General features: G+C 38.7%; 1 protein-coding gene across 2 annotated transcripts in view; it reads left to right on the top strand.

The window, feature by feature from the left end:
- LOC131219595 (ribonuclease J-like) overlaps positions 1-12,799 on the top strand; it is a 46,449-nt gene that overhangs the window by 569 nt on the left and 33,081 nt on the right. The window contains exon 2 of one of the 2 annotated variants that reach the window (XM_058214830.1): positions 12,533-12,725. The exons of the other annotated variant lie outside the window; for it this stretch is intronic. The gene's annotated coding sequence lies outside the window, so the exon portion shown is untranslated. The remainder of the gene's footprint in view (positions 1-12,532; positions 12,726-12,799) is intronic. 2 annotated transcript variants of the gene reach the window in all.

Genomic DNA, 12,799 nt, shown 5'->3' with positions numbered 1-12,799 from the left:
GTCATCGTACATGTGGCCTGTGTATGATGATATGGGCTCTTCATTCATTACAAGGCTCCACAAATGGACTGTAGTCCAAAACAAGTTCAAAATCATGGACTGGATTTTTGTTTATTTTTTGTATGCATCTTTCAATTTTTATTTTTATTTTTTGTATGCAAATTTTAAATGCTTGGGATTTTCCAATCACTGTGTTTGAAGATTTATGGTCTTATTAAGTTGTATTGGTACTTTTTCTACTTTGTAAGTTTGTTTCTCTTAGGCTGTGGTTGGATGCACCTTTTTGAATTCGAAACTATTTAGTCTTATAAGGTGGAAATAACCAAATCACTCCGTCCTTCCTCAGCTTCCATGTTAAGGGTCTGGCACCTAACGGCAATTACATCGCTTGCACGATGGAGTGGAGAGGAACATAACTGCAATTGAGGACTACTTGCTCATTTTAAATTCTAGAAGCGTGATTAATTTGTCAAATTTTCTGATTAAATGGAAATTCACCTTTATATCCAAAAAGAGGCTATTCTGCCTTTTGGGTTTACATTTACTTAGATTGCCATAACTAATGTTGTGTTGGATGCACTACTGAAATGAATTGCACATACAAGTTCAATGAAGTTAAAATTGCCACAACTGTGTCTAACTTCCTAGGTATGTACAATGACGAAGTACGCCTCAAGTTGGTAGCAGTCGCATTCCTTTCCTATCCAACTTGAAAGCAATTTACTGCAATTTGATCCTAGTCCTCAATATGAATGCTCAGGAATATAATTGCAATTTGGTAAGTGTATACTCACTAGTTATTGCAATTTAGTTCAACAGCTGATGCAGGCTGACCCGGGCCCATGATCCATGGGCTAGGTCCAGGCCCATTAAACCCAAACCCAACAATTGGTCCATCGATAAGGAGGCCCAAGCCTCCTATTTAGATAGCCTCCTATTTAGATAGCTAACTTATTTAAATAGTTAGCTAGTAAAATCAATTAACTAGCTATGAATAATCCATTAGTTAAATCCCTTTTATTTTTTTCCCCGTATTTGTAACAAGTCATTGGTTGTCAATGACATTATGAGTTCTCCTTATATGTACGTTTCAAGGCTTATATAAGGGCCTGGGTCTGGGATGAGTAGTATCAATGCTTGCACCGTTGAATTGAATGGAAATTTCTAGATTATTTCTTTATACTTTGTATGGTTCTTGTGCTTAGCTTGGAGGTGCTTACGCCTAAGCTTATTGGTAAGTTTGTTGTTGTCTATTTTGATGACATTCTTATCTACAGTAAGTCAAGAAAGGAGCACCTCAATCGCCTAAGTCTTTTCTTCAGAGTTTTTCGTTATGAGCGCCTTTTCATTAATTTTAAAAAGTCTACCTTCATGAGTGCATCAGTGGTCTTCTTCGGGTATATTGTCTTGTTGCAAGGTGTAGATGTGGACCCCGCCAAGGTGAAAGCCACTATTGATTGCCCAACACCTACCACCATCTCTGAAGTTTGTAGTTTTTATGGCCTTGCTATATTTTACAGATGTTTTATGTGGAACTTCAGTAGCATCATGGCCCCGATCGCCAATTGTATGAAACAAAGGGAGTTTTGATGGACAAGTACAACAATATGAGCATTTGGTAGGATCGAATGTAAGATGACTGAAGATCTAGTCTTATGCCTTCCAAACTTTGAGAAGGTATTTGAGGTGAGTTGTGATGCTTCCAATGTCGGCATTGGTGGAGTTTTCAGTCAGGTTGGCCATCCACTAACTTTTCTCCAGCTAAAAGCTCTCTAATGCGAAGCAACAATACTCCACATATGACTTGGAGTTTTATGCTATTGTTTAGACTTTACGACATTGACATCATTATTTGGTTGTCAAGGAGTTTGTCCTATATTTTGATTATGAAGCACTCAAGTATCTAAACTCTCAGTAGAAGATGAGTGCTCGTCAAGCCAAGTGGAGCGCTTACTTTCAGGTGTTTTCTTTTGTCATTAGTCACAAGGCTGGTAACGGCAATTAGGTTGTTGATGCATTAAGCCATCAGATGCATTTATTGTCATCGATGGCGATCACTGTTTTGGGATTTGAAGAGATATGACGTGAGTATGCTAATGACAATGATTTTAGGTCGTATTTTAACATGTGTTCTACGTGGAGAGCCCGCGAGATACCCACATTTCAACATTCGTGATGGTTACTTGTTTTAGAGAACGTCACTTGCCTACCTAATACATCCATCTGCGAGTATGTTGTGAGGGAGTTACATGCCGGTGGGTTTAGTGGACACTTAAGTCGTGATAAGACCTTAGCTCTCATTGGAGATTTGGCCTCATATAAAATCAGATGTTATAAACATCTGCTAGTTATGTAGGATTTGCCAGCTTGCTAAGGGTTAAAAGAAAAAAACGGTGGATTATATCAACCATTGCCGATCCCACATGCTTCGTGGGAAGATCTCAGCGTGGACTTCGTCTTCGGTTTGCCAAAGATCGCTTGAAAAGTTGATTCAGTATTTATGGTGGTTGATTGATTTTCAAAGATGGCTCATTTCATACCATGTTTTAATACAGTAGATGCTCTCAAGATTGCTCAATTATTCTTTCAAGAGGTCATTCGACTTCATGGGGCTTCCGAAGACAATTGTGTCTGATCGTGATACCAAGTTCATGAGTTATTTATGAAAAACTCTTTGGGCAACGACGAAAATTAAGCTTAAGTTCTCTACTGCCTATTACCCATAGACTGATGGTCAAGCAAAAGTTGTCGATCGTAGCTTGGACAAGTTATTACGTTGTCTTGTCCGCGATTATATAGCTACGTGGGACCTAGTAATACCCATGGCTGAATTTGCTTATAATAACTCTGTCAATAGCCCATAGAGATGTAACATTTTGAAGCAGTAACTGGTATACAACCGCGTCTTCTAGTTGATTTGGTTCCTCTACCTATAGAGTCGAGATTAGGTGTAAAGGCTGACGACTTTATCCGCTATATGCAGTAGGTGTATGATGAAGTACGATGCAATATCGCCGCAAGTAATGAAAGTTATAAGTAACATGTAGATGCAAGACGTTGCTTTGCTGAATTTGTGGAAGAAGGTGACATGGTTATGACCCGTATTCGTCTTGAACGATTGCTCCCTGATACCTTGAAGAAGCTCCATCCTCGTAATGTAGGACCGTTCAAAATCATAAAGAAGATTAGTACTAATGCTTATGTTTTAGATCTCCCACTAGATTTACCTATCAATCTTACTTTTAACATGGAAGATCTTTCCATCTATCATGTGCATCATACTGACGATGGTATCGAAGAACAAGCGATCACACTTCCGGCCGTTTTACGACCACAAACATGATCGATGATGTTCTTGCTAACTAGATTGTCTCCATGCACCAAGGTGGTTACTGGAAGTTTCTCATCCATTGGCAAGGACAACCTCTCTCTGATGCTGCATGGATCAAAGGTACTAACTTCTAGCGTCTGAATCCTGACTTCCATGAGCAATGCCAAGTCGTTAACTCACCGGAGTCGAGTCCTTTCAAGCAAGGGAGGACTAATGCAGGTTGACCTGGGTCCACGATCCATGGGCCAAGCCTAGGCCCATTAAGTCCAAACCCAACAGTTGGCTCATTAATAAGGAGACACAAGTCTTCTATTTAGGTAGCTAGCCTATTTAGCTAGTTAACCAACAAAATCAACCACCTAGTTATGAATAATCCATTACTCAAATCCCTCTTATTGTGTCTCCTATTTAGGTAGCTAGCCTATTTAGCTAGTTAACCAACAAAATCAACCACCTAGTTATGAATAATCCATTACTCAAATCCCTCTTATTTATTTTTCATATTTTGTAATAAGTTATTAGTTGTTAATGACATTATGAGTTTTCCTTATATGTACGTTTTAATGCCTATACAAGGGCCTGGGTCTAGGATGAGTAGTATTAATGTACTTTTGAATTGAATGAAAATTTCTAGATTGTTTCTTGTGCTTAGCTTATGAATAATCCATTACTCAAATCCCTCTTTATACTTTGTGTGGTTCTTGTGCTTAGCTTAGAGGTGCCTACACTTGGGTGGATCCTCTCATCAACCGGCTGCGCCAATAGTGCATTCAAACATAACCTAAGTTGCAACAAGTTTGAATGTCTGGTTTCTTCTTGATTTCACTTTATTTAGAGGGAATAACCACTATTCACTTGCAATTATGTTCATTTTAAGTTGGTTGTGAAACAAAAGCAATTGCAATGATTCGCGAGACATGTGGAATATTCGGTAAGGAAAAAAGAAAAAGAAAACAATGCGATGTGCGGATTTCACCTTTTTTTTTTTTGTTTTTGTTTTGTTTGGTAATTTGATAATCTCAATCCAGGTCAAATGTCTCTAGCAAGGAAGCGGATGTTTATTCGAGGGCTGTGGTTATGAATATCGGTATTGTATTGGCTGATACGGCCGTATCGTGTCCGTATTGGCCCGAGACGATATGTGATATGATATCGTATCAGCTTGACATGAAAAACTGACCTGTATCGGTCTATATTGGCCCGTATTGGCCGATATGGGGCGTATCAACACCGATACGACCGATATGGGTTGATACACCCATGAAAGTATCAAACAACCATTCACTCCAAAAGCTCAAGCTGTCAAAGTGTGGTGTATCAATGTATATCAAGGGACTTTTATCACTTCAACACCCCCCCGCACGTGCGAGGTGGGAACTCCGCACGGGAACATATTGACGAAGGTGGAGGGACACTCACACCATAAATAGGCCGGGCGTAATTTCCCGGTCCCTGGGCCGGACCTGATTTTCCTGACCCCCCGTGGGAGAATAATATATTAGTGAGGCATATTTGTTGCTATCGAGATTCGAACATAGGACCTTCCGCTCTGATACCATGTCAAACAACCATTTGCTCCAAAAGCTTAAGCTGTCAGAGTGTGGTGTATCAATGTATATCAATGGACTTTATTACTCTAACACCCCCCCGCACGTGCAAGGTGGGAACTCCGCACGGGAACATATCGACGAAGGTGGAGGGACACTCGCACCATAAATAGGCCGGGCTTAATTTCCCGGTCCCTGGGCCGGGCCTGATTTTCCTGACCCCCCGTGGGAGAATAATATATTAGCAAGGCATATTTGCTGCTCTCAAGATTCGAACATAGGACCTTCCGCTCTGATACCATGTCAAACAACCATTTACTCCAAAAGCTTAAGCTATCAGAGTGTGGTGTATCAATGTATATTGAGGGACTTTATCACTTCAACAGAAAGCCCAAATTTGATTTTTTTTTTTTCAAAATTTCACTCATGTCTCCTCTTCTTTTTTCATTTAAACCATGGAAGAAACTTAAAAATTCATTTTAGGCTAGATCTAGACCAATTTTGGGTTCAAAACAAATTATTTGAATGGGATTCGACAAATCGAGGCAAAGCGGACCATTATGGGAAAAATTGGAAAGAAGGGTAAACTCTCGCTTTATTTTTTATATATTTATATATATATTTTTTGTTGCATTTCAATGTAATGGGCCCTAGTTCACCAAATCATACTTGATTTGTGTTTGATTAAGGCCCATTTAGTTGACCTTCAATAAGTCAAATCAATAGACATCATTCTCATCAAAGAATAGTTTGATACACCGTTGAATACATAGTAAAAAATGGAAAGTAATAGATTCTTGTTTATTTCATTTCCCCCCACACTTTTCTAATATTTTCCATATTTTTTTTGCTTAAAAAAATTCTGACCGATACGTTAACTACATGAATCCTCTGCGGCTACTCTACTCTATCACAGACCATATCCTTAGCCAAACAATAGGTCCTCAAGTGTTTTCTTATGACCTCCACCCTTGCCCTTTTGGGTCTTCCCCTTGCCCTTTTAGACCTTTAACTTGAACTAATTCACTCCCAACCGGTTTATTTCTTGGTTTGCATTGCACATGGCCAAACCATCTAACTCTACTTTCCTATCGTCTTATTACCCATTGGTGGGTTTCCTTAAATGCATTCATGTCTAATTCTATCCACCCTTGTCTTGCGGCTCTTGCTACCTATCCGTCTCAACATCCTCATCTTAGCTATGCACCCCATGCTCATTCTATGAACATGCTATTCCTTGACCGCCCAATATTTTGTCCTAGAAAGCATGGGTAGCCTTATAACTATCCTATAAAATTTCCCCTTTAATTTCATTGGTGTGTGATAATCAAACTCTAGAGGCACATCTCCACTTCATCGACCCAACTCTTGTTCTATGAATGACATCCTTCTCATTGCCAATTCCAAGCCTAGATAAAGGAGGGTTGTGTCAATTTGATAGCCGGCGTGAAACTTTTGCCACAACTTTTATCATGAATATTGACAAAATAAGATTTGTGTAGCTGACTCCAATTTATTGCAATTTAGTTCAACAGCTGATGCAGGCTGACCCGGGCCCATGATCCATGGGCTAGGTCCAGGCCCATTAAACCCAAACCCAACAATTGGTCCATCAATAAGGAGGCCCAAGCGTCCGATTTAGATAGCTAACTTATTTAGGTCGTTAGCTAGCAAAATCAATTAACTAGCTATGAATAATCCATTAGTTAAATCCCTTTTATTTTTTCCCTCGTATTTGTAATAAGTCATTGGTTGTCAATGACATTATGAGTTCTCCTTATATGTATGTTTCAAGGCTTAGATAAGGGCCTGGGTCTGGGATGAGTAGTATCAATGCTTGCACCGTTGAATTGAATGAAAATTTCTAGATTATTTCTTTATACTTTGTGTGGTTCTTGTGCTTAGCTTGGAGGTGCCTATGCCTACGCTTATTGGTAAGTTTGTCGTTGTCTATTTTGATGACATTCTTATCTACAGTAAGTCAAGAAAGGAGCACCTCAATCACCTAAGTCTTTTCTTCAGAGTTTTTCGTTGTGAGTGCCTTTTCATTAATTTTAAAAAGTCTACCTTCATGAGTACATCAGTGGTCTTCTTCGGGTATATTGTCTTGTCGCAAGGTGTAGATGTGGACCCCGCCAAGGTGAAAGCCACTATTGATTGCCCAACACCTACCATTATCTTTGAAGTTTGTAGTTTTTATGGCCTTGCTATATTTTATAGATGTTTTATGTGGAACTTCAGTAGCATCATGGCCCCGATCGCCAATTGTATGAAACAAAGGGAGTTTTGATGGACAAGTACAACAATACGAGCGTTTGGTAGGATCGAATGTAAGATGACTGAAGATCCAGTCTTATGCCTTCCAAACTTTGAGAAGGTATTTGAGGTGAGCTGTGATGCTTCCAATGTCGGCATTGGTGGATTTTTCAGTCAGGTTGGCCATCCACTAACTTTTCTCCAGCTAAAAGCTCTTTAATGCGAAGCAACAATACTCCACATATGACTTGGAGTTTTATGCTATTGTTTAGACTTTACGACATTGACATCATTATTTGGTTGTCAAGGAGTTTGTCCTATATTTTGATCATGAAGCACTCAAGTATCTAAACTCTCAGCAGAAGATGAGTGCTCGTCGTGTCAAGTGGAGCGCTTACCTTCAGGTGTTTTCTTTTGTCATTAGTCACAAGATTGGTAAGGGCAATCAGGTTGTTGATGCATTAAGCCATCAAATGCAACTCTATATGTCTCCTTTAAGTCCCACATTACTCTTCCTCCATTCGTTTGAAATTTTATTCCATCTTACAATCTTATTGAACAACTCAATCAATTAAAATAGACACACACACTTTTTGAAAGATGAGATGAAAATTCTTATTAAAAGGAACAAGCTAATTACAATAGACGAAGGGCATCTCCAAGAGGTTTGAGAGTAAAACCCATCTTGGTCAATCCATGGGCTATATCATTTCCTTTCTTAGGAGAATGAGTGAAGGAAACTAAGAGGCTTCCCCTCAATTCCTTAATTTCCCCTCAATTCCTTAATTTCCCCTATCGATCTCACGGATGACATCCGTAGAGGAAGCCTGTTTTATGACATTCATAGGGTCAATCCAATCGTTGTAGGCAGGCCATGCATCTGGCTAGGATATTTCATTTTGATCTATAGGGCTTAACTTTGGCCTCATTGGGATCTGCACCCTTAATAGAATTGGTAAAGGCACGACGTCTGATGGTTAACCCTTCAATCATCCTCATGATCCTGCCAATCTTGTCCGTGCTTGTGTTCTTGTTGAAGTAGCCATTGAAATTAAGCTTGCACATGCCACGAGGTTTCTATGCGAAATGGGAGACATGAGGTCTCCTCCCATCCTCACCCTCCTGTGGGCTTATGTGAAATTAGAATGACGGAGTGTGTTAGTTTCTTTATTTTATTTATTTATTTATTTTTTTTTTAAAGTTAGTTTTTAGCATTGTAGTCATTCTAGGTCACGCATAGGGTCACATGTGGGTGTTTTGGGCCATTTGTGTCCCGCCTAGGCCCTAGGCGCACTCTATCCCCAGGCGTGTGCCTAGTGCATGATGCTTAGATGCTCGAGTGTCATCAGCATAATATTGCGATGTAACCCTTGTGCTAAAAAATGGTATTGTTGGGGTTTGTTGACACCCATTAAGGGTGGAAAGACATCTTATAAATCCTGTTTGAGCACATTTTACACATTTTTTCAAAGCTTTGGTTTATGAAATATCTCCTCCTGGATTTCTTAGATTTCTTATTAACTCATGATATCTTCTTAATTTCTTTCTTCTATTAGTGTTTTAAGCACTGCACTGGACTTCTTAGAAGCACTTTGAGTTACCATTTGTGCCATATAAGAGAGAAAAAGTTGAGGGCTATAGGGGAATTGGAAGATTTAGATTAGAGGATTTATGGATATTGAAGATTTGGATTTTTTAGGGTTTGGAAAATTTAGGGATTTCAGGAAAACTATGGGTTGGGGAAATTGGGAAATTTAGTATTTAGATTTGGAAAATTGGAACATTATGGTTTAAAATTGGGAAAATTTAGGAAAGAAAGGGATTTTTTTTTTTTTTTGAAGATAGAAAATTTATTAAAGGGAGCTAGAGGCAATCCAAAAGAAAAGAAAGCAAAGACAAAAGCAACAAAAACAAAATAAAACAAAAACCAACTATACAACCTAAAACAAAGTAAAACTGAAAACAAAGAAAACAAAACAGGAAAGCCTAACCCACCATATAACTCTAAGCAGAGAAAACACCCTAAGACTGGAGACAACCAGCCTAAAACAAGCTCAGAACAGAGGAGATAACGCTGCAATCCAAAGAGAGAAGACTAAGCGCCCATTCAGAAGAATCACGAAGAACTCCAGCCAACACCCTAGAGGGAGAGGAGGATTGGTCCTGGAAGCACCGACTGTCTCTCTCTCTCTCTCTCTCTCTCTCTCTCTCCAAATGGCCCAGAGAATCACCAACTCGAAAAGACGCAAAAGGGGCTTGAGTGAATTGTCGATATCTCTTCCATGCCAAGTGAACAACATACCAACAATCTCACTAGGCATGACCCAAGGGGCACCAAACTTAGCAAGAAAGGAAGACCAAACGTCCCTGGCGAAGGAGTGATGGAGAAAGAGGTGACTGATGGGGGTGTTAGCTAAGGGAAATGGGGAACTTGAAGAAATTAGGGTTTCTAGGTTTGGGAAATTGGGGGAATTTGAAATTCTAAGGTTTTGTGGATCCACTGTAAGCTTTGAGTAGATGAAGTTTTTATAAGTGGTGCCTAACTATCCTCTGTTTATAATATGTAATAACTTTACAATTAGTTTCATCTTATTGTGTTAAAATTAGTTTTAGAGCTAAAACTATTAAATAAACTGAACTAATCTATAAATAACCCATCATTATCACCAAAGCTTTATCCCAATAAATTGGGGTCGGCTATCATCTATATATGTATATATAATATTGAAATAAAATTTAAAAAATTGCTCCTAGAATCTCCAAGCATGCACAATGTGCCTAAGCATTTCAAGCATTCCAGGGGTAGTTGCCCCTAGGGTGCATATTGCACAATGTCTTCAATTACACTGTTTTCAATGTCGATGATAGAAATATTTTATGCAAATTGGAGAAGAAATGGTAGACATGAATGCTAGGTTGACCAATAAAACAATTGCAAATTGGAGAAGAAATGGAAGACATGAATGCTAGGTTGACCAATAAAACAATCACAACATATACATAAACGTGTTCGAGCGGAAAGAATTAATCTTTTATCAAAAGTCTTTGAAGGAGGTGTCCCTAGAATGTAAGTTGCTTAGATTTTATTGTCTAATTCGCCTTTTTTTTGCAGAAGATTGAGCCATATAACTTTTTCTTTGATCAATAAGTAAAATTTCATTCAAAAAAAGATAGGGAGGAGCACCATACTTCAGCATGGTCTGGGCTGATTTGTAGTAGATACCAACGTAACCAACGTGAAGAATTATCTAATTGAAAAATTCACAAGGGATGAGGGGCCCATATCCTATCATCATTTGCATTAACTAGAAGGAACATTTCATTGAGAATACAAAGTAATTTTGGCAACATGGTGATCTTGAAAATCCATGAGATTGCTTCCCAATTCCAGGTTCCACACTATTTTCCCATTTTAGAATTTGAAAAATTCTTTATTAGTTTAATACTAATAAAGAAAAAAAACATTTCTTTATTAGTGTATTTTTCGATTGAGAGTGAATAGATAGAATCACAACTCACAAAGACATGGAAATCATCCTTTAAAAAAAATAGAGACATCAAAATCTATGATCTAGGAATGATTCTCCACCCAACTCTTTTTGGAATCTTGTTAGGTCTCTTTTTCCAATTTTAAATCTCACCCCTCTAGAAACGTTTCCCAACCTCTCTTGATGTTTCATTAATTACACAAATATCATTTTTATAGTTGAGCTCCTTCCATTCTTGACTCCTGGAATACAACCTCTTTCCTTTTCCTTGTATTTATGAGCAATAGCATTCCTCCACAGCTCATCGCAATTGTTGCCGAACCACCTACACTTAGATAACAAGGCCAAGCTTTGTCTTTGATGCTTATGAAATTGATACTCCCTCTTTTCAGATTTTTGAATGCAATTCATAAGATGGAATTTATGGTAATTTCCATAACCTTACCAAATGGAATTTGGATGGATTTTCTCAAGTTTCTTATTGACTTGGTTGGAACTAGAGTGAGAGAGTACATCGGAAGATCGACTACTATAGATTTGATGAGACTGATTCGGCACCAAAATGAAGTATAAGCCTTTTCTTCATCCTACTGACCTCCGTTCAAATCTTTTCACAATCGGTTCCCAAGTGGATAGGGTAAGGATTTGCCCCAAGTGAGAGCCCTAAATATTTTATTGGGAGAGGTTTATTTGCACCCAAGATCTGTAACCATTTTCTCTACCACATTTTTTCTGTCTTGATGCCGACAATAATGCTCTTAGAGAGATTAATTCAGAGGCCAAATACTATGTCAAAACATCAGAGGATGCCTTTAATAATAAAGGCTTGACATGGATCAATGTTCAAAAGATGATTGTGTCATCCTTGAATTGAAGATGCAAGATGACTATCCAAGAAGTATAAATTGGAAAGCAAGAACCTTGCCTTAAGAATCCAGTAGTGGAGCCGTTATATAGGATGGACAAAGCGGCAACGAGATGCATCCTTTCACCGATTTCTGCCATTTTCTTCTGAAATTCCTTCTTCTTAAACCATACATTGAAATCCCTGGCCTTCTGCTTCTTACCCTCAAATTGACTAATTCATTTGCAACAAGGATTCTATCTAATATTTGACGATCATTAATGAAAGCCTCTTGGAAGTCAGGCACCACACAGCTAACCCATTAACTCTTCAAGACGGTTGGCATGCACAGAAATTTTGTATAGGCTGCCTACCAAATGGTTGACCTAAAGTTGGAAACATCCAAAATCATCTCTCTCTCTCTCTCTCTCTCTCTCTCTCTCTCTCTCTCTTTTCTGGAATAAGAATGATGGACATGGAATTCACCCCCCTTTTAGCTGACCTCTTGTATGAAATGCTTCAGCTTCAAACACCTTCATCAGGTCCTTGTTTGCTATATCTGAGCATTCCTCGTAAAATGTGGATCTAAAGCCATCTGGACTGAAGGCAAAGGCCTTGTCTCTTTGTAGGACAACCACTTCTTTCATCTATTTTTTCGAGAAATTGAGCTCGAGCCATAATGCCTTTTTCTCTTTGTTTTCAATATAGTTAACACGAGCAGTCTGATTAATGACTCTAAAATAGAACATTCAGGAAAAAAAAATGATTTTCAAGATCCATTCCGTCCTCCAAAGTTCTGTCAGCAACCTTCAATCTTGAAACAGGATGCTTCTTCTAGTATTTCCAGCCATGAAAATATGCCGTGTTTCTATCTCCTTAACTTTAGCCACACTGCTCTTGAATGCTCCCTCCAGGAGACATGTTCTAGGTTGAAGATTGGTACTGAGTTCTTCTTTTAACATTGTGTTCAGTCTCCTTAAGGTTTAGTTCTTCCAGTATAGGCTTTCTTTCTTCTTGGAAATCAATTTGCGTGATTTCACCCATACTTCTGTTTTCTTGTCTTCAGCCTGCTGACCATTGTACAATTTCCTCCTTTGATTTTTCACTTGATGGAAGAGAGCTTCTTCCGAAACCTGAAGGCTGGCCAACCATGTGCCTGGTTGGCGTCAAGATTGGGATGAAGTTGCATTTTCTTGAAGCTTTTCTGTGCAGGTTTCACTCTGTATTGGCATCCTGATGTCCTTGCCATATTTTTCTTGGTAAGGCTCGTTTCAATCATTTTATGTTGAACTCCTTACTCAGAACTGTATCTTGTGGTTGGCCTTCTTCTACA

This window comes from Magnolia sinica, chromosome 11 (genome assembly GCF_029962835.1).
Source record: "Magnolia sinica isolate HGM2019 chromosome 11, MsV1, whole genome shotgun sequence".
Classification (NCBI taxonomy): Eukaryota; Viridiplantae; Streptophyta; class Magnoliopsida; order Magnoliales; family Magnoliaceae; genus Magnolia; species Magnolia sinica.
The sequence above is the reverse complement of the archived record's forward strand: the minus strand, read 5'-3'. Positions and strand labels throughout refer to the sequence as shown.